Source organism: Felis catus, chromosome A3 (genome assembly GCF_018350175.1).
Source record: "Felis catus isolate Fca126 chromosome A3, F.catus_Fca126_mat1.0, whole genome shotgun sequence".
NCBI classification, from domain to species: domain Eukaryota; kingdom Metazoa; phylum Chordata; class Mammalia; order Carnivora; family Felidae; genus Felis; species Felis catus.
In genome coordinates this window covers 134347131-134368024 of record NC_058370.1, presented here as the reverse complement: position 1 = coordinate 134368024, position 20894 = coordinate 134347131, and the positions used below count along the sequence as shown (strand labels likewise).

Genomic DNA, 20894 nt, shown 5'->3' with positions numbered 1-20894 from the left:
CTGGCATCAGAGAGACCTGGTTGAAATCGCGTTGCCAGCTGAACTCTACTTTTGGACAAGATACCCAGGTACTGTGACTCTCAGCTGCCTCATCTCTGTAAAATGTGGGTAATAGCATTTGCCCACTCCGTGGTGTTATTGTGTGGATAAAATTCTTCAATATCTGTAAACCCCCAGCACCTGGTTGGTGCTCAGCGGGCGGTACACCTTATGAAGTCCCTCATTGTCAAGGCAAACCAGAGCTGCCTCCCGAGAGGAACCAGCATGCCCCACAGGACCTCACGTTGCCTCGGAACTAAAACACCAGCACAGGCCAGTCAACCAAACCTCTTTGAACTCAGTGTTTCTTTGCCTTCAGGAGTGAAATTTCTCCTCGAGTGGCTTCCATGAGGGCTGACTGAGGATTTCCGTTGATCAAATGTCTAACCCCGGGCTTCCAACACCAGCCCTCACGCACACATTTTAAGAGGAGAAAATGGCTTCCACACCCACCTCCACGCTCAGCCTAGATACTGTTTTCTCCTTCCACCTTTGCCAACAAAGCCACTTCCTTGTCCTCGAGGCACCTACGGATCCTACTTCTACTTCCTCCTTGACTTTCATTTCTCATACCTTGTCTGCGCTAGAAACAGCTCCCACTTCCTGCCAGCCCCGCACTCTCTGAGCACTTCCTCCACGGCTGTCCTCCTTATCAGGAGCTTCCGCCCGTATCTCTAGGGGTGCTTCTAAGCCATGCCGCCTGCCTTGACTGGAAAGCCAGCAAGTTGGTAAGCTCCTACCAAATATGCTGTGTGCCAGAGGCCCAGTTGGGGACAGCGGAGACCTGCTAGTCCCCACCTCTATGCAAAATCAATAGAAATTGAGTTTCAAGAGCTTGCTGCCTAACGCTCCCTATCCCCCTGGAACGAGGACCAGGATGAGTGTTCGTACTCAGCTCCACCACCAACTGTGAGCTTCAATCTAAGAGTCAGATGAGACACAGTCTGTATTTGAATGTAATGACAAGCTGGTCACTCAACAGATCTCTCGGCCAGACCAGCCAAGAACTGCAGGAGGGAGAGAACAGTGGGATCCTTTCTGGGAACAATGTTGCTAAGCCCCTCCAACTCCCATGAGCGTAGAAAGACCTTGAAAACTTGAGGTTCGTATGATAAGATTGTTATATGATGACGACAACAACAACAACCTGTTATGGTTGTTACCAGGTGCTTAACCTGCATTATTTTTTATCCTTGCAATGGGGACATTATTCTTCTCATTTTTGCAGGTATGGAGTGTGAGGTTCAGAGGTAAATGACCTCCCCCTCATGGTCCCGGTAGAGCCAGGTCTGTCTGGTGCCACTGCCACCGCCACACCCCCTCTCCCAGTGTTGTTGCTTACGGCTCTAGAAGAAGAGTTCCCATGAGCCACAGGGGTCGTTAGATATTGTAATATGATGATGAACCAGGAAGACTTCGACTTTTCCTTTCCTGTTCTTCTAAGGCAGTCCTTCTTTAGGGACATGGTCGAAGAGGCATAAACAGACACCATAGCCAGGGAAAGGGTTACCCGGACCCCAGCTAGCCCCACCTGTCCATAGAGTCTGGAGTCTTCCCCATGAGAAAAGGAGCCCATGTCAAGAAACCCAAGTCTAACGAGGAAGCGACAGCATATTGGTGGTCTAAGTCACTTCCCCAGGAGAGCCGTCCATACCCCAAGTCATCACGGAACCCTCACCCTCAGTCAGTAGCAGTGCTTGAGTTTCTAGACTGACAAATCTGTTGAGCGTCCACGAGAACAACCAAAGTGCAGTTCCTTTCACGGGGGGTTCTGTTGGAAGCCATTTTGCAAAGTTGGAAACCCACGTTCAGTTGATCAGACTGACGGACTTGGCCCTCGGCAGGACCCAGGGTGGCCAATGGCTGAGGCCCCCCCTTAACCCCACCAAGTGTTAGCAGGTGACAGTCCTGACTGGCCCCTCTCAAGGAAGGGCGTGCATCAAACTGATGAACGCTGCAGAGAACTGAAACAAGGCCATCCCTAGGGGCCGTTGGATTTGCTGATGAAGCAGTTCCCCCGAGTGACTGCCTGTTAGCAATGCCACAGAGGGCGTGCCTTCATCAAATCCCCCGAGACAACACCGCAGTGGACGAACACGAAGTTCACCGTCAGCGGGTGTGAAGGCTCTGTTCTGGCAGTTATTAGCTCGTGGCCTCAAAGAGGTTATTTCCACCCTTTGGACCTCTGCTTCCTCCTCTGCAAAAGACAGTTAACAAGACCTCCTTGCAAAGTTTTTGTAAGAACTAATGGGACGGTGTGGGCAGTGCCTTGGCACCCGGAAGGTCCTCGATACGGGACAGCTGACATTACCGCCCCTTAGCTGAACACCCGACACTGGAGCGACCAATTACTAGGCTTCCGAACAGAAAACTCGAGAGGAGGATTCCTCTTTGTAGCCAGGGAATTCTACAGCCGCCAAGTCGTGCACAGGCCCCAAGAGGGGACTTACGGTAAAGAGCACCCCCCACCCCGCATGCACACACATACAACAAAATTAGCGTCAGGCTCTGAGGGCCTCAAAAGAATCACAAGGCCCCGGATGCACAAATCAGATGCATTTCTTAAGAGAAGTTAAGAGGTATCTTAACTTCTCTTAATTTCCAGAAGCAGGTGCCCCAAATAACGCTCCCCCTGCGAAGGCTTGAGTCTGAGAGCTACATTAGGTGCTAACAAATTGCCGAAAGGCAGATGATTGTCTTGTAGTTTCTCACCCCCACCCCCTCCCAGCAGGTTTCGGCAACCGATTGATAGTCTCCATGGCAACTGCCAAAGCCCCGCTCAGCTGAAATCCCTGCCCCCTGCCCAGCTAGTAGGATGGTCCTCACTGCTGAGTTACTGGGCTCTTTCAGATCCCTGAACAAAGGTTATTTTGAAATGGCTTACCCGGCTGGGAGCTGAGCACTTTGTCCCTGAAACCAGGTGCCCAGATGACGAGGACTTCCCTTGAACGGTTGGAGCCTTACCAAACAGGGAATCATGGGTCTGATGATTAGAATAATCAGACGGATTGAAACAAGGAAGAACCGTAACCGGGCCATCAACCCGTGAGCACTTTTGGAGACATGTGAGCCCGACAAGTTCTACTGGGCTCCACAAGCAGCCATTGTTTAGAAGGTTGATACAATAGCACCACCTGGGAAAACCCACTTGCTGTCAGGGCTTCACAAAAGCACTTTGCTGAAATCAGCCCAGCACCGCCAGCATAAGGGCAGACCCCTGCCCGCTGCTGGGACTATGCGGCCGCCCCTTGCCATATTCAAGAAGGTTGTTTCAAGTACATTTAAGCAGGGTAAAAACAACAACAACAACAACAACAAAGAGAGGAAAATCACAAACTATGTCTGGCTACAGGGAGTTCGGGGAAGCAGAGAAACCAGGCTTCCCCAACCTGCATAGTTCCCTGCCAGACCGATGACAATGACGGGGATTAAAATTAAAAGAGAAGGGACACAATGACCTTTTTCATTTAACTTCAAGGGCAAGCTCTTTTGGTTTGCAGCCACAGCGGCCAGCCCCTCACCTAAGAGTCTCCCCGGGGATCCAGGAGACATTTCAAGCCTCTCAAAAGAGCCCACCAAATGGCTTCAGAAATAGGACTAACCTTTTGCAAGGTGAGAAGTCTGGCTTCATTATTTATCTTCAGGAGAAAGGGGACAAGGACAAGAAGCAAGATGAGAAATATACCACGAAGAACACCGCCAACAAAGTGAGGTAATAGCTTTGAACGCCAAAGAATAATAAATCTGCTCTTCATTCATTCAACAGGGTTTGTTAACTATTACCTCCCAGACACCGTGGGAGTGACCAGGATGTCAAGGAAAATAATCTAGGCCTGTGTCCTTGAGGCGCCCACATGAGAAACACAGACACTAAGCAAACAACGATATTAACGGGGACCGGGGACCAGTACTATACCAGGGGTAGGAGCAGGTGATATGGCAACCAACCCCTCCACTCTGAGGTTTAAGGACAGGGTGATTTTGCTGGAAGGACACGTGTGGAGATAGGATGAGAAAGAATGGTGTTGGAAGCCCAGAAACTGTTGAGTTCCAGCCACATCTTGGGACATAACTTCTACTTCCTTAGTACATTTTCTGAATGCCTGCCACCTGATAGGACAGAACAGTGCAAAGATTAAAAGAAGATGTGAGTGGGGCGCCTGGGCGGCTCAGTCAGTTAAGTCTCTGACTCCGGCTCAGGTCATGATCTCACAATTTGTGGGTTCGAGCCCCGGTGCCGGGCTCTGTGCTGACAGCTCGGAGCCTGGCGCCTGCTTCGGATTCTGTGTCTCCCCCTCTTTGTGCTCTCTCTCTCTCAAAAACAAATAAATAAACATTAAAAAAAAAACTTTTTTAATTAAAAAAAAACGATGTTGGAAACCATCCTAAGAATTTTTAGAGGAGATCCTAAAATCCTAACACTTGAGAGCTATTTTATAATGGGCACACTTGATGTCCTACTTCATCTGGCCACCATTTTTTACCGATTAAAATTAACTGCTATTTTTTTTAAGTCTACCTGCTTCCTTAAAGATTTTCAAATGTATTTCTGCGTTGTAATCAATTGAGGAGTATTCACCGAACACCTCCCATGTGCCATATCCTGTTTGACATCTATAAATAAGTCTTAAAAAGTGCAACAAAGCAAGAGTATATCAGTGGTATAAATCTCCTGGTTTCCCCCTTTCATTTCTATTCATTTGGTACTCACCAAGTAAGTGCAACTTTTTTTCTCCTCAAGAAAAGATTTAGCCACTCATGCTTCACTGCGTTTTTATTTTCTGTGCAAAGAGACTAACTTAACAGTAGAAAGAAGGACAATGGCATTTGGCCAGAGGACTAAATGTTGTGTGTGGGGGCTGGGGTTTTACCATCCTCTGAACATGGATTTCCAAGGTAAAATCCAAAAGTTGACATTTCTGGTATTTCCACCAGGGACAGATTTGAGAGAACCAGTTGGTCAGAAGAACCAATGAAAAGAAAGCAATTCACTGGGTGGCCCAGGCTCAAACACACAACAGAAAGTGCACCTTCCTCTACGCATGTGTCCATCACTGGCCCTCCCGCGAACCTTCGCAGAAGGGGTAAGTGGCCTTCCGAGGGACTCCATGACAATGCACTGACTCAATTTCCTCCCCCTCTCTTGTCTGGGTTATATCTGGGCACTGTTTTTTTTTTTTTTTTCTTCAAGGGGACAGAAAAGAATGCCAAGATTACTGGTGCATGAAATGATTGAGAAATGTTTGCCATTTAAAGCCATTTCACTTCCTGCCTGATACCACAAAGAAGCTTTTTAATAAAGTTAGCCTTTCCTTTTCTTAATGTCACTATGCATGTGGCTTGTTTTGCCCATTTTTTTTTGTTTTGTTTTCAAAACTGGGTATGATAAGGAAACACTTGTTTCCACTGCTTAAAACAACCATATTTCAAGACAGTCAATTTCGACAAAACACGTCAGTGGGCATCGTGAGGAGGGCAGGGAGGAGGGGTAAGGCACGTGAGGTTGGCCCGGTGGGAGCAGAAGACGGCAGGCATAGGGACCCGGGTCCTCACCCCGCTCTGAAAGGGCCTGACTACCACCAAGTTCCCAGGGGAAGCTGAACCCTCAGGCCGTGGACAGACAATGAACAGTTAGCAGCTCCCAGGGCAAGGGCCACCCCCCTTTGGCATTTGCCCATGCTTATCAAGCCCCATGGATGGCATGTGACTTTGGGCAGCTCCGGCCAAAAAGAAAAACAATTAGAAGAATCGCTTTAAGATTTCCCCAGGATAATTCCTAAAGCAGGGAGAAACCACACCTTACATCGGCACTGCTCCGGCCAAGCCACACTGCTGCCACGAAACCCGAGCTGTCCATGTGACTCGCAGAACGTCTAGTCTAAAATAACTACAGCTACCGCCTCTCCCGTCTTCCCTATGTACCAGGTACTACATACACATTTTGTGTACATCTTCCCATTTGATCGTCTTCGCAGCTCGCAAGATAGATGTGGCTGACTCTCTACAGATGAGGAAACGCGGCCATAAAGAGGCTGAATGGGTTGATCTGGCCCACCTGATTATAACGCCACACCTAGGGCTGGGTATACGAGTCCGTGGTCTTGACTGCCACCCACACTGCTCCAAGACTTCCTGGTCTACCTCTCCAATATCTCTGTTTGAGCGAGATCCATTCCCAACAGTGTGGCCACACGTGTTCTTTCAGCACTTACTAAGGGCCTACTGTTGAGACGAAGAGAACCGTGCGTGTCCTCTACGACTGCACTCTAACACAGTAGCTACTAGCCACGTGCAGCTACTGATCACTTGAAACGTGGCTAGTCTGCACCGACACGTGTAAAGTGTGAGCTACAAACCAGACTTCAAAGACGTGGGCTGGAAGAGAGTGAGACATAGCGCACTAATAATTTTTCTATGATTGGGTATTGAACCAACGTTTGTATTATACGGGGCCCACTAAAATACAGTCTGTAATTTATTTCCACGGGTTTCTTTTTTACTTTTTAAAACACAGCTTCTAGACAGTTTGAAGTTAGGGGTGCGGCTCACCTGGGACTTCTATTGGGCGGCGCTGCTCCCCAGGCTCAGACCTGGTGAGGACGGCGAGGGGACAGAGCTCCACAGAGCTCCTGTGACCCAGGGAGGCAGAGACAGTGAAGCAAGGCCCACAAGGAAGGCCACGGGGATGCCCATGAAATGCTACACTCGGGCCTAAAGAGCTCAAATATGAAGGTCAAGCCCTGCTCACCAGCGGTCTAGCTGACTGGACAGGCCATCTGCCACGCTCACGGCCTGTCCTAGAGAGACTCAATGACACCCGAGAAAGACAACAGGGACGGGATTAACAGTAGGACAAACGCTAACAGCAAGAATGTTAGATTCCGTGCTGGACATCAGCATCAGCTCAGATTCCAGCTGTGCTCCAGTTTTCACCTTGATCTCAGCTTTGCTTGTATCAAGAAGTATTCCAGACCTAGACCCTCCCACCCCCTGGGCAGGCGATGTTTTTTTTAAACCTCACTTGCCTTGTTTTTATAAACCTCTCCCCGGACGTCTTTGCAGATCGTGACATACACGATTTGCTGCCTAGTCGATGTCCATTGCTTCCTCGTTTCTTGCTAGAAGAATCCCACTTCGGTTCAGAGCAGCTGTAGGGTAGGCCCGGGTGACGGCCGTGATTGGTCTAAGCCAGTCTTAACCACATGCTCTTCGCTCTCCGGCCTCCCTGGTAGCAGGGGGCGGGGGGTGTCACCCCGTTCTGGCCAGGGGACCAAAGCAGAGAGTCATTTGTCCGACGGCTTAGGCAACTCCACAGGAACTCAATCACCACGGCCCCACCCTGGGCCCAGTGGCCTATTTTAACTAACTCCCAGGGAGCTCTGTGCAGTCTTTGTCCCTGTGTGGCACTGTGACCATTCGAGGTGGGAAAATGGAGGGCTTACGCTAAAAGTTATTGTTGGAGAGCCACACGGAACGTTCTTATTTTCAGAGAAATGTCACGGTCATGGGGCAGGTTTCTCTTCCCCAGTGCAACATGTATCATTTTTTCACCTCCCTCCCCCAGTTCATGAGAACTTACACAGGATGATTTGTTACTCAAAAAAATAAACAGGGGCACCTGGGGGGCTCAGCTGGTTAAGTGTCTGACTCTTGATTTCAGCTCAGGTCATGATCTCATGGTTTGTGAGTTTGAGCCCCGTGTCGGGCTCTGTGCTGACATTGTGGAGCCTGCTTGAGATTCTCTCTCTCTCTCTCTCTCTCTCTCTCTCTCTCTCTCTCTCTCTCTCTCTCTCTCTCTCTCCTCCCCTCCCCACTGTTTGTGCTCTGTCTCTCAAAAATAAATAAATAAACCTCAAAATAAATAAATGAATAAATAAATAAATAAATAAAATGGCCACTCTCTCACCTAAGAAGATCAAAACTGAATATTTGTTGTTTCCTAAAAAAAAAAAAAAAGCACATAGACTTGAAAGTTGCTAAGAGAGTACGTCTTTAACGTTCTCACCACACAAAACAAATGTGATTATGTGAGGTGATGGATGTATCCACTAACCTTATTGTGGTAACTGTTTCCTGATACATACGTGGATCAGATCATCACCTTGTGCACTTGAAGCTTATGCGATGTTGTAAGTCGATTTTATCTCCATAAAGCTGGGAAAAAGAAAACCCACAGCCTTCCTTTTCCTGCCCTGTGGCAAATACTGTTTGGCTGCTCTCCCACTGGCAAGGGTCTCTCATTGCCCGCTGTTCAAAGCCCAGTTGTGCTGAGCTGTGCAGAGCCACGGGCCTTCCAGGAGCAAGTCCTGATTATCCAAGCGGATGGTGGCAGGGCCCGTGCCCTGGACGGAGATCGGTGTAGGGACGGCCACGGGGCTGAATTCCAAACAACTATCCAAGGGGAGGGAGTCGCGGGGAGACTTCTGAGAAAGACTTCCTTCCTCTGAAAAGAAGCATCGCGGCAGGTGGGGCTACAGAAAACACAGAACTGAGTCTGGAGTCTCTTGACGAGAGACATTTATTTTTTGCTCCCGTGAGAGTCCTGAGCAGCTCCGAGTGCCCGGGACAGGGAGGGGGCCTCCTGCTCCGCACAGTTATCCGGACGCCCAGACGCAGGCCAGCAGCAGCTACGCCAGCCTCAGCGCGGGCTTCCACAGCCCCCTGGGGGACACAGCCCAGTGAGCCACAGGGGGGATGCCTGGTCTACTTTCCTTGACAGCAGCTTCTAGAAGCACAACCCAATGACCCCGTGAGCAGCTGCATCGTGGCTGGCTGGCGGCTGTGAACGTGCACAAGTAACTCTCCGCTGAGCTCCAGAACTCTCTGGCACCCCCCTGAACCAAGCTCGTGTTGGGGGAGGGCCAGGCACGCAAACGGTACTCACATTCCTTTGGCTAAACCTGGTCACGTGGCCATTCCTGGCTGCAAGAGACGGTGAGCGATGGGGTCGAGCTGTGTGTCCAGAAAGAAAAGCAAACGGCTTTGGCACAAAATGCAAATACACAGCTCCAGGCTCCTGGTGACCAAGGGTTTCAAAACGGTGACACGGAGCATTCGATCACGGGCAGGACCCTTCTAAGTGCAGACGTGTCGCACCCTGGCGTGACCCCCTCTCTACAGCTACGTGGGTCGTACACTGTGAATTCAGCTCAGGATGGAGCACCGTTGTTACACGGTGGGTGACCCCAGCTGTTCGTTCCCTGACCCCTGGTGGGACCTACGGCCCGTGCCACGTTTTCCCATGAACACCCTGCTATTCGAGGCTGTCTTTCTGTAACTCCTTGGGATCAGAAACCACACCACACACCTGACAGGCCTCCCCTGAGGGCACTCGGGCACTTTGAGTGGCTCAAGTTGAGCGTCGCTCACTCAAATTATTCTAAACGGTCAGAGTAACCATTTCGCAGAGAAAAAGAAAGCTCGCGGATTTGAAGGGCTGACGGCGCTTTGAAGAAAGCAACCAAACTCAGTGCGGCAAAATGGGTTAAATTTGTGGCCTTTCCTTGACAGCGTCTCCTAAAACCGCAACCCAATGTCTCCGTGAGCAGTTGCATTTTTATTGGATGAGAGCAGTAAACGTGCACAAAATCACCCTCCGCTGAAATCGAGAATTCTCTGGCACCACCTGAACCAAGTTCGCTCGTGCGTTTTAAAACAATTTGCGTCTGGCCCCGTGCCGTGTCGTTCTCGCCGGCATCACCCCCACGGTGCGAGCGCAGGATCGCCGTAAACTGCACGCGCGCCCGTTGCCAGGATGGCCCGGAAGCTCCATCACGGCCTCCGTGGCTGGCATCACAGCCGGGCCCAGAACACCCTGCCTTCCCGCCAGCTCACCTAACAGCCGCAGCAGTACTTTCCAGAAAGGGGTATGGTCAGGTCCTCGAACGGCTGCTTCTGAGCGGGGCGAGTCCAGAGGAGGGAACCGGCGGCAAAGGGAGGGCAGGGGCCACGGCAGGGCCACGGCAGGCTCCGAGCTTCCAGGAAAACACTTGGGCCTCATCCACTCCTTACACGGCTTCCTTTCAAGCGCATCGTTTCCTTGTTGGGGGGAGGGAAATGGCATTCGCAACTGTTTTGGGCTCTTCCGCCTAGCAGAGTGTGTCTGGCCCAGGGCAGCCGTGGTCCAAGCACATGGCTGGGAGGAGAGTGGGGATGGAGGGTGGACAGGTAGCCCTCCTCCACTCCACTGTGGAGACAAGAGGGTGACAACAGTCTGTCCGCATGCGGATGGCGAGCACCCTTCCCTGACCCCCTTCTTTTCCTCAGCACAGAGACCCCCCCCTGCCCCACCTGGCATGGGCCCAGGGGGTCACACAACACAGCTCTTACATAAGTTCATGCAAAGCTCGAAGAAGAGTGGTGAAAATGACTGTGGATCTATTTATCAGGTGAAAACACACACCCAGCCACACAGGTGCACACACACACATACACACACACACACACACAGCAGTTACAGGGCATCTATTACATGGCAGGGACAATGATAAGCCCCTGTTATATATCATCTCCCTTACGATCCCGCAGGTGCTATGGTTATCCCCATTTGACAGGTGAGGAAACTAAGGTTTTTAGAGGTGAGGAGACCCATCCAAGGCCGAAGGTATTTAAGCAGCAGAGCTGGGAAGCCAGCATGGACTTAGCTGAACCTAGAGCCCATGCCTTTACCTGCTACTGTCTGCCAGCCGCAGGACCCCACAGGGACGATGGCTCTCCCGGGCTTAGGGCTCAGACTCACACAGGTCCCAGGCAAAGTCTGCAGCATCTGAGATGGGGGTCATACATGTTCTGTAGAGAAAATTAGGGGAAAACAGAGTACTTTTTTTTTTAATGTTTATTTAGCTTTGAGAGAGAGAGAGAGGGAAAGACAGAGGGGGAGAGGGGGAGGGGCAAAGAAAGAGGGAGACACAGAATCTGAAGCAGGCTCCAGGATCGGAGCTGTCAGCACAGAGCCCGACGCAGAGCTTAAACCCACGACCTTCGAGATCATGACCTGAGCAGAAGTCAGGCACCTAACCGACTGAGCCACCCAGGTGCCCCGAAAACAGACTACTTATAAAAGAGAAAAAAAATTCTAAGTTGTCTCATTGCGCAGGTATAGCCACTCTCCGTGTCTTGGTGGCATTCTTTCTAGTCTTTTTATGATGATACACACACACACATACACACACACATAAAAAATATATGCTATTTATACATGCTTCTACATGATTGGGCTCACACTATACTGATAATTCTATATGCAATAGCTTAAACGTAACATTCCAGAATAAACATCTTCCTATATCCTGAACTACTCTTCAATATGATTTTAATGGCTTCAAAATATTTTAAAATATGTACGTACATATCAGAATATATTTAGCTATTCCTCTATTTTGGACATTAAGGTTGTTAGTTTCCAATTTTATACCTATGTCAGTGAGATTAAATTTTAGAATGAAATCCTCAAACCTAGATCTTTACGAACACATCGAAAGAGTTCCTGAGAAGAAATTGCTAGGAGTTAAAATGCTGAGTAAAAGGCTGTGAACATTTTTAAGACTCTTGATCAATATTGCCAAGTTGCTCTCTAGGAAGGCATTACCACATCATGCTACCTTTGTCGGTTGCTCCATGAGATCGGTTTGGATTTTACTTATGTACCTGGGAATTTTCAGCTGGCGAAGTGAGGACCTCACCTATTACTCCCTCCTCTGAACTCACACATCTGTACCCGTTTGCATCCGTGCACACGCAGGGACTGTGCTCTGTAACGAGGTGTCCAGTGTGGGGAGGACCACAAGTACCTTCCCCGACCAGCCTGGGGGGCCACCCCAAGGAAGGGGACCCCAGAACTACTCCCTGGATGCATGGGGAGACACCGGGCAGCACATGTGCCTTGTTCATCCATCTCTGCAGGAAACTCAGCACCTGCTGTCCCCCTGAGGCCCGGAGATTTAGGGAGACCCCCGGAGGTAGCACTGTGCCCTGGACAGTGGCCTTCGGGAAGCTGACAATGACAGCAATAAGACGCCAGCTTATTTGTTCGCAAGCGGCAGCCCTCGATGGCAGAGACGTCGGTGACCCCAAGTGACCTGGTTCGTGGGGGGACTTTGGGGAAATGCCAGAAATACTTGGGGGCACTCTGGGAGGAGCCTCACGGTCTCGCTCAGGTAGCAGCTTTTGAGCCAGTTTGATATCCATCATTTTTCTGAATTAATATTCATAATTTTCCTCCCTAATTTGGAAGCATTTCTCTGGTTTTTCATGGCTGGAATGCATTCACCCATTCATCCGCAAACTAGAAGGCTGAGTTGCTGACCTTTGGATCATGGTGTCCTTACCTCCAGTAACCCTGGTAGGGAATGAAGGGCCGGGGGGCTGCCAGGGGCTCAGTTACCAGCTTGTAAACTCTGCCTCCCAGTCCACAGGCCTCAGTCCCAAACAGAATCTCTATCACAATGCTCTAACAGCTAGGACCCAGGGCTAGCTGTGAGCGGCATAATTCAGCAACTACAAGAACACTGAGATCGTCAGAGTAAATTACAGTCAGAGGGAGGACAAGTTTAGCAAAATTAAGAATAGTGCTTTAATTTACACTTCCCTAAAAATATAATTGTTTATTTAAGAAAGCTTGTTGCCTTGTTAACAGAAATTAGCAGATGAAAATGTATTTCCACCCCAGAAATGTATTGGAGGGTTCACAAACCCAGCATTATATAATAGAGACAAAGTCTAATCGATATTTTGACCTACGAAGGTGAGAAATCAAAGCACACAGCTTTTCCTTAAAGTTCAAGGCTTAAAGAGGGATGTTTAGAAGGAAGGTCCGAATTAACACAATTTGTATGGCATTATCTGCCTGTGTTTTCTTCTGTAAACTCAGCACTCACCCTATGTTCTTCCCCTGCGTATCCAATGACCTAATAATAACAATAATAAATAGCTACCGAGCAAACATTATTACTAGAATGTCTTGGCTCATTTCATCCTTACGCCTCTGCGATGCGGGCAATATTATTATCCCCATTTCGCACAGAAACAACTGAGACTCAGAGAAGTCAAGTGGCCCACCCAGATTCAGATATTTGGTAACTTGCTCCAACCAGGCCTTGCCTAACTCCAAGGCTTATAGGCCTACACCCAAGCATGCCAAGCATTTCCGCCTATGAAGTTAAAGGTCACTGGGTGCCTAGTCTCTTCGAGGTACTTTAGAACCCAGCAACCTCACCCCACAGGCCTCCCCATTATAACTGAGAAAACCACAGTCGGGAGAGAAGCCAGGGACAGGCCCAGGCAATCAGGCCCCCAAGCCTGGCTTCCGCCATTTTGAGTTAGCCTCACAGCAGAAACCCCCTCGGGGACTTTTTAAATGCTGATGCCCAGGCCTCGGCACCAGAGATTTTGATTCCATTGGCCCAGGGTAGGGCCTGGGCTTCTGCGTGATTTTTTCAATCCTTGGGAGATTCTAATAGCCCACCAGGCAGAGGGCTTATTACTATCACACGCTTTTCTCATTCCTTACAAATGTGTGCTGAGTGATCCCTCTTGTTGTGCCCCGGTCAGTGGTCAGCGACCCACTTCCTGCCCTCCAGGAGTTGCCAGGCGGGTGGCAGGCTGAGTGAGCCACACCCAATGTGAGGAGTTTCCCCGCTGGGGAGATCCAGGGCACCAGGGAGGTCACAGGGGTGAGATCTGGGCCACGTACTTTGGGGAGGAGTGGGGATCGTCAGGGAAGGATACATGGTGGGGGGGGGCACTTTAAGATGGTAAGAGCCGACGGAACAAGGGAGAAAAAGAAACCTATCTCCCCTGCTGCGTACCGCTAAGCAGGCAGAGAGAACAGGGCCGGCTTCTGCCCCCCTCTGGGTCCCGCTGGGCGTGGGGAGGAAGGAACCTCTGCCCTGCGGCCCAGAGGACCTCCACGCACCAGCCCGATTGCCTCATAGATGAACGCCATCAGGCAAGACTCACAGAGTTCAATTTTCACTTCAGCTCTACGAAGCAAAATGAGGATCTGGGTGGCAACAGAATTGCTAGAGATTTTTCATTCTAATTGGGAAACTCACCCAGAGAGGCTACGAGAGCCCAGACTATCAGTCTCTTGCTCGGTAAGACCCGGCAGCCTTCCCACCCCGCTCGCCCCGTGGGGACAGATTAGACCCGGGAGGCCTAGTAGGGGTCACGGGAAGCCTCCGTTACACAGAGCAGCTCCCACGGTCGGAAAGAACGGGATGACTTCCTATCAGCGTCTCAAGGTCCAAATCAATCACCTCCATTTCAATTCCCTTTTCTCATCAAACACCGGCGGCGAAACGGCCCCGCCTCATCAGATTCCTGCGGCAATGGATGTTGAGACTACAGAAATTGAGAAATAGGTCACCCCGTGGGGTGGGAAGGTTGCTATGTGGTTTCATCTAACTAGGTTGCTGGAAAGCCCCCGTGCCCACAATTAGCCCCTGAGTCACCAGATCACCGTGGAGCGGTAGATTTTCAGTACCCGAAACTCATTCTTGTGGATAAAGAGCATTGTGCAGGACGAGACAGACTCTGTTAAAACATCCACTCAGTGAAGATTTCCTGAGAGCCTTCTAGACACTAGGGAAACGAGGCTCAGTAACGCTCAGCCCCGGCCCCGGAGAAACTCACCTCCCAGTGGCTCTGACAGGAGCAAGCCGCAGGTCCTGCCCGCCATAGGGGAGGTCCCCGGGCCTCGTGAAGCTGGTGGCAGAGGTGGGCCTGCAGACAGCCGGGACCTCAGAGCCATGACCCATGAGCAGAGCCGAGGTCTGTAGAGCAATTTGACCTTGCCGGGATCCCACCCCCGATGAGGTAAGAAAACAAAGACTCAGGTGATTGCACGCACCCTGAGGTCAGGCTCTAGAGCCTGCGTGCTTGGCCCCTGCCCAAGACCTCTGCCTGGCTGTTTGGGGGCCACAAGGTATAGTGGGCTCACGAGAGGGCACAAGGTCCCCAGGCAGTCTTTGGAATGAAAGGAAAAGGTGCTAAGGGACCTCAGAGGAAATACCCAGAAAAAGAGGAGGAAACCATCCACCTATTCGTTTTTTTCTGAATGGAAAAGGTAGGCTGGTCCTCAACAAGTTCATATTCCCAGGGGGCTGGTCTGCAGGGCAGGTCTGAAACCACCGCCCGGGACGGAGGCCAAACCGGGGCTGACCAGGGACAAACTTGAGAGCTGATCAGACCGGGGGGCTTCCTGGAGGAGGAAAACAGGAATACTTAGGAGCCGATGTCCCAAGCACAGGAGAACTCACGGCGTGGAGTGGGATTATTCCCTCGAAATAACTTCGGGGCATCCCAGATGTGGCACAAATCCAAGGTATAAGTCAGCTTTGGGGAGGTAGTCTCAGAAAGATAAAAATGCCTTAGGATATGAAAAGGTACCTATCAGGGGTTTTCATGAGGTCACATTTTAACCGGATCATGAAATATTGAGAAGTTCTGTTTGTATGTTTTAAAAAAAGCAAAACTCAGGAGGTGACATAGAAACATATCAAGTGACGTTTGCTTGTGAGTTCCATTAAAATGTCACCTGCCAGAGGAACGCATGCTCTGTAATCACATCCGTGCTCTGTGTATGCTCAATATCATCCACGTGCAGCCGATGGTCTCCTCTCCCTCAAGTCCTCAACCATCTCAGAGAAGTAAGCTTTAGCAAGTCAAATCAGAGCTTAAAGAAACGAGGCTTGGGCTCGGAGATAAATAGTATCATTGCCACCGGTTTCATTGTTTCAAATACAAGATTTTATTTTGAGAAGAAAGTTTAATTAACCAGAGGTGGATCACTAAATTCTTTGACTTTAAAACCGCACTTTCTGCAAGATTTCACCTGCGAAATTCACAGCCTTTAATTACTGCCTCACGTCTTAAAAGGGAGACTCTTTCTTCTGAATGGCTAATAACGTTATTATAGGAGGTAATTATAGATCAGGTGTCTGGTCAATAACACCAAAATGCACGGACTGCATCGTCCTGATTTTTGAGCTTGGAAAGCAATTTGCTAAAGAAACATTTTCTCCCCCAAAACAGTGTTGATGTTTTGGGTTTTTGTTTTTGTTTTTGTTTTTTTTTCCTGCTCTTTTTTCTTTTTAAGGGGGGGGGGGGTGGGGAAGGGGGAGAAACATTTAGAAATCAGACCTTTACTGGATGAATTTCTTCACTTCCCAGAAAGCAAGAAAACAATTGTTTCCTGTAATTGGACAGTTTGATTGGAGGCAGGTGGTGCTGAGCCGAGGCAACCAGAGCCACAAAGCCAATTTTGGCTTCAAGCACATTTCCTTTCCTTCTCAGCTCCAGCAGTACAACATGTAAATTGGCTCTACAGAAGCTGACTATGAATTTAGTTCCCATTTTCTGTAACAAGCACCTTATCAGCCATGAAGAGTTTCAGCAATCGGGGACAGCGTGCAGATCTGACATGATTATAAAGCTGCCTCGAGATACCCCAGCATTAATTTCTCAAACGTGTTCTTGCTGCCACAAACCAGGAATTTATGAGCAGTTCTGGAAACATCGTGTGCCATCCTTTTAATACGGTTGATATTTTTCTTTTTCCAGGTTCACTGGCCTTCACATGGCTCAAGTTACGTTATCTAGAGTTAATGTTGGCTTTCAGCACCAACCAGTCCTGAGAAGGGGCCAGAATCAGAGGCATGGGAATGGGGGGGGTGGGGGGCTGGGGGGGGTGACATTTGTTCTTCCCCTTGCTGCTTTTCATCCGAAGGTCTCTGAGCCTTTTCCTTATTTGTCTTCCCAAGTGCTGGCTCATTTGTCTTACCCCCTTGTATGGCAGCTGACACTCAATATTCCTCTTTCACGGATGGAGAAGCTGAGACCCGAAGAAGTTAATCGCTTCAGCCACGGTCACTCAGTAAGTCAAGAGCAGAGAAGACCGGCCCAAACACTAACTTCCCAGCCCCCTGCCCCAAGTACACGTGCCTCTACTAATTTCCTACCGTAAGTCCATAATACAAAACATTTTCAGGACACTTGAGAGAGAGTAAGGAAAGGCACGTGGAAATGTATCTGATAATTCTATCAAATTATTGTCCTTTGTACACACTGAGTATCAAATCAGTTGCTTCAAAGGTCCAGCATATTTTATTACTAATTTTGGTCCATGCTTCATTTGTTTTAATGTTAACCGAAGGTTTGCTTACGTTTTGAGCTCCTTATTTATTTTCAGAACTTGAAAACAATCTTTTCTAATCCCATGTGGATGAATGGCTAAAATAACCTCACTCTCAGAGAAATTCTACCTGTCAACCTCCGTACCTGTATAAAATTATTTTACCAAAAACAGATTGTGGAGTTTGCTGAGAGCCTCGGAATTGCAACAGTCCATCTTCCAAGGTGATTGCATCAAAGGAAATACCACCAAGTTTTCCCTTCCAGGCCAGTAGATACCTGTGGTTCAAAATCCTCCTTAATGACGGTCTCAGCATCTACATGCCAAAGGTTCCAGCACCAACAGCGGGTCTCCTCCACTTTTCCTTTAAATCTTTGGCTGAAGGTCTTCTCCAAAGACACATCGTACGACATCTCTGGGAGACGACATCTCTCCGAGCCCGTCCAAGCAAGAGCTCTCCCGCCCTTTTCTGTTTGCCTTTTCTGATCGCCCACTTCTGCCCCCAAGTTCACAGCGTCACATCACCCCTACCCCAGGGGCCGCCGGTGGCAAGCAGGGCACAGAGCAAGCGTGCACACAAGTACTGTGTGCAGTTTCTTAAAGGGATTGCACGCTGATTAAACCTGTCAGAAGGCAGATTGGGTTTGCCCAAGGAGAGCTGGTTGATAGCTAACTCAGAAATCTTGGCAACACTACAGAACCAATATTTTTACAGAGGTGGCACCGTCTTGAACAATGTCCTCAGTGTGCAGGACACAGGCAGCCAGTCTATCGGTATCCAGTAAGGGTGACTTTTTCTTTCACCTTTTCTGAACAAACAGGCTGATGAAGGAGCTGGGCGGGGGGACGGTGTTGGCAGTGAGAAGAGCCGCACAGGACACAGTGGGCGACAGAAAAGCCATGTCAACGCTCTCTCAGTAGATGCAGCTACCGCCCTGGACTCACGCAAAGCCAGCCAAGCCAGGTTCAAACAGGTTGCAGCCATCAGCTGAAGCCAGCCCCACAGCCCTGCTTGCTTTTCCCAGCGTGTGCAAGAAACAGCCACACAGACGATAGTTTAACCAGGTAAAGCCAGAAGCACACGGCATTTCTCCCCAACCAGACCCACGCAGGCCACGGCATCCTCAGTCCCTGCACCTGACTGACAGGTGCCTCCCCCTTCCCTTCCTCCCTGGCCTCAGCACCCATTCCCCCCAAAGGGACTTTAGCACTCTGCCCCTAAATTCTCTTCTTCGTACGATATCGTTTTCTTCCCAAAGCCCGTATCTTTTCCCCCGAAAACAACACCAACAAATATATTCAAGCTTTTGACCACCGACCCATAACGTCATCAGAACTGGGTGGTTCAGCTGGGCTTGGGTGGAAACAGTGAACAGCACCCCCACACACATACACACACACACAGACACACACACACACACACACACACACACACACACAACTCTGGAGGTCAGGAGTGAGCTGAGGAGCAACCCATGCCCAGGGGGCCCTGGGCTAAGACAGCAAGGCCAAACAGGCCACCAACAGACTCGCCCTACCGCCAACTGGGAGCATAAGACAACACAAATTTATTCTTTCACAGTTCTGAGGGAAAGAAGTCCAGAATGAAGGTCAACAGTGCCACGACCCCCTGAAATGTGCAGCAGAGGATCCTTCCTTGCCTCTTCAGGCTTCTGGGGGTTGGCCATCCATCCCCAGTGCTATGGACTGAGCACTGACGTCCCCCTCAAATCCACACATTGAACCCCTAGCCCGAGTGTGATGATATTTGGAGGCAGGGCCTTGGGGGGTACCGCCCTCATGAACAGGATCGGTGTCCTTAGGGGACAAGGCTAGCCAGCTAGCTCACTCTCTCTGCCCTGCAAGGATGCACGAGGAGACAGGGCCAGCCAGAAGAGGGCTCTCACCGGCACCTGAGCACGCTGGCACCCCGGTCTTGGACCTCCAGCCCCAGAACCATGGGAAATCAACCTCTGTTGTGGACAAGCCACACAGTTTATGGTGTTTCAAGAGAGCGGCCCGAGCGAGCTAAGACACTGGCTTGGCATTCCTTGGCCAGAAACTGAAACACCGGAGTCTCCTTCTCCATGGTCATGTGGCCACCTCCCCTCATGTCCGTGTCTTCTCTTCCTCTTATAAGGACACCAGTCATACTGGGTCAGGGGCCCACCCGGGTTCCGCGTGACCTCATCGTAACTAATTACACCTACAAAGACCGTATTTCCAAATCAGGGTCACATTCTGGGGTACTGAGGGGCTAGGACTTCAACATATCTTCTGGGGGTGCGTGAGGCAACCCATAACGGTCATCAAAACCTTTCAGTTCCTGCTCTTTGCTCAGAGAATGAAGTCCACACCCCAGTCTTGCTTCCAGGCCCCCCATGAGCTGTCCCCACACTGTCGTAATGCACCAGCCCAAGGGTCCCCCACACCCCCGGCCCATGTCCACCTCTGCACTTTGCTCATGCTGTTCCTTCCTCCAGGAGAGCCTTTCCCATTCTCACAGCATCCAGCTTAAATGCCCCCCCCCCCCAGCTTCTTTGTGTGGCCTCCATTGCCAAGAAACCGAGATCCACGTCCCTAACCTTTATTCCTCGTAAGGGACTCAACTGCCTTCTACTTTATGTCAGAATAATGAATAATTTTCTTTCTCTTAGTGTTTTGCAAGCTCTTCAGAGCTTTTCCTTTCCCCCATGGCCCCTGTCAAGCAGCAGACACTCCATAAATGTTCAACAAGGTGGAGGGACCTCACACATACTTAACCTAACCTATCAGCAGACATTAACACGTCCTGCTCCTTAGATGAAAGGAGATGCAGACAGGACATTGTAGAGATGGGAAGACCTGAAGAATCAGGGACAGTCTCGCTTGGCCAACACCCACGCTTACTATGTAGAACCTTCGGCTCGACAGCGACTGGCCGTCATAACTGAACCCAGGAGAGATAACCCTGAGCGCAGGCGGCCGGCGCTGGGCCCTGTGAGCCCTCCGAGATTCACAAACCACCTGGAGGATTTCTGCAGAAGTCACTCCCTCGGCATCCACTGCCCACTTCCTGCAAGGAACCCACTGGGCACGGAAACAGCTGATCGTGCTGTTGACACACAGGAGCCCGAGACAGTGCCTTGGACAGGTTGGGAGCGCTGAAAACTGTGGACTGACCATGACCACGGGGCCGGCGGGGGGGGGGGGGGTGGAATGAGACAGTCCTCCAGACGATTAGCACTTACTGGGGACCAGCTTCTGGCCGATGGCTCCAAGTCTGCCACTCAGGGAAGGGCAAATGCTGAGCCACAGAGGGAATGGCTGACCCCCCCACGGGGAGGTTGCTCCCCAGACCAGAAAACGTGAGGAAGTCTCCACCACGTGGCAGCCGGAGGGGGGGCTGGAGAACGGGGAGTTGTGCTTCTGTCCCAGAACCCCTTGCTGGCCCGCTGCACCGAGCCATCCGCTTCTTCGTCTTGTGTCCATTTCCTCAGGGAAATGGCTGAGCGTGTGTGTGTCAAGCCCCTAGCACAGCTCGTGCTGCGTGGCTGGTGCTCAGCAGGTGACAGCAGGAGGACCGTCACCCCTTCCAGTGGCCGCGGTCAAGCCAAAGTTTTCAGCGCTCCCAACCTGTCCGACGTGCTGTCTTGGGCTCCTGTGGCGTCAACAGAAGCGGGGAGCACACACAGCGGGTGTTGGCGGCCCCATCCCTGTACCCCCCCCAGAACCCCCCACCCCC

The 20894-nt window shown here is 50.4% G+C and overlaps 1 long non-coding RNA gene across 1 annotated transcript; it reads right to left on the bottom strand.

The window, feature by feature from the left end:
- Nucleotides 1-8012: 8012 nt before the first annotated feature.
- Nucleotides 8013-20312, bottom strand: LOC123384635. Its single transcript, XR_006596029.1, has 3 exons — nt 14671-20312; nt 10708-10827; nt 8013-10225 (listed from the first exon to the last, which is right to left on the bottom strand). It is a non-coding gene; the product is annotated as an uncharacterized LOC123384635 (long non-coding RNA).
- Between the last annotated feature and the right edge of the window lie 582 nt (nt 20313-20894).